Source organism: Chrysochloris asiatica, unplaced genomic scaffold, assembly GCF_000296735.1.
Source record: "Chrysochloris asiatica unplaced genomic scaffold, ChrAsi1.0 scaffold00107, whole genome shotgun sequence".
Classification (NCBI taxonomy): Eukaryota; Metazoa; Chordata; class Mammalia; order Afrosoricida; family Chrysochloridae; genus Chrysochloris; species Chrysochloris asiatica.
In genome coordinates this window covers 8,220,606-8,222,146 of record NW_006408625.1, presented here as the reverse complement: position 1 = coordinate 8,222,146, position 1,541 = coordinate 8,220,606, and positions in this window count along the sequence as shown.

The window sequence follows — 1,541 nt, the reverse complement described above, 5'->3', positions numbered from 1 at the left end:
TAATTTATTGCAATAAATGCACACATCCCAAAAAAAGAAAGAACCAAAATTAACACATTAACATCTACAAAAATTAGAAACTAACAGAGGGAAACTATAGCCACCAAAAGAAAAGAAATAATAAAGATAAGAGCAGAAATAAATGAGATAGAAAACAGAAAAACTATAGAAAGAATCAACAGGACAAAAAGCTGGTTCTTTGAAAGAATTAACGAAATTGACAGACCATTGGCAAACGTAACAAAAGAAAAGAGGGAGAAGACACAAATAACATGCATTAGAAATCACATGGGTGATGTTCCAAGGAAACCAAAGGAAATCAAAAGGATAATAACAGAATACTATGAAGAGTTGTACTCCAACAACTTTGAATACTTAGAAGAGATGGATACATTAGGAAAGCAATACCATTTACAATAACCACCCAAAGGATGATATATTTAGGAATAAATGTAACCAGAGAAACACAAGATTTAAACAAAGGAAACTACAAACAACTACTATAAGAAACCAAAAGAGACCTACAAAAATGGAAGAATGTACCATGCTCCTTGATAGGAAGTCTTAACATTGTGAAAATGTCAATGCTGCCCAAAGCAAGTTACACATATAATGCAATCCCAATCCAGATTCCAACTACATTCTTCAAAGAGACAGAAAAGACAATTACTAAGTTCATATGGAAAGGAGAGAGACCCAGAATAAGCAAAGCACAACTTAAGAAAAAGAATAAGGTTGGAGGCCTCTCACTCTGCGACTTCAAAATTTACTACACGGTCACAGTGGTCAAAACAGCTTGGTACTGGTACAATGAAAGATACATTGATTAATGAAACAGAATCGAGAATCCAGAAATTAACCCATACAGTCAAATTATTTTTGACAAAATACCTAAATATATCACGTGGGGAGGTGATACTCTCTTCTACAGATGGTGCTGGCAGAACTGGAAAGCGATATGCAAAAGATTGAAAGAAGACCTTCACCTCACACATTATACAAAAACCAACTCAAAATAGATTAAAGACCTAAATGTGAATCCCAGAATTTTGAAGGCCATCAGTGAAAAAGTAGGGACAAATAATGAGGGCACTAATTAAAGGAATAGTGAGGGTACTAATTCAGGGAATACACAGACTACCAAGTATTTTGAAAACTACACAAACAAAAGTAGACAAAATAGATGAGTGGGACATACTAAAAATAAACAACTTATGTGCATCAAAAAATTTCACAAGAAGAGTAAAAAGGAAACCCACAGAATGGGAAAAAATCTTTTGCAATTATACATCAGACAAGGGACTTATTTCTAAAATATATAGTAAACTACAACACCTCTACAAGAAAAATACAAATAATCCAATTTAAAAATGGGCACAGGACATGAACAGACACTTCACCAAGGAGGAGATCTGGGTAACCAACAAACATATGAAGAAATGTTCATGATCACTAGCCATTAGAAAAATGCAAATCAAAACAACAATGAGATATCATCTCACACCAGCAACAACAGCAAAGATCAAAAAAGCAGAGGACAA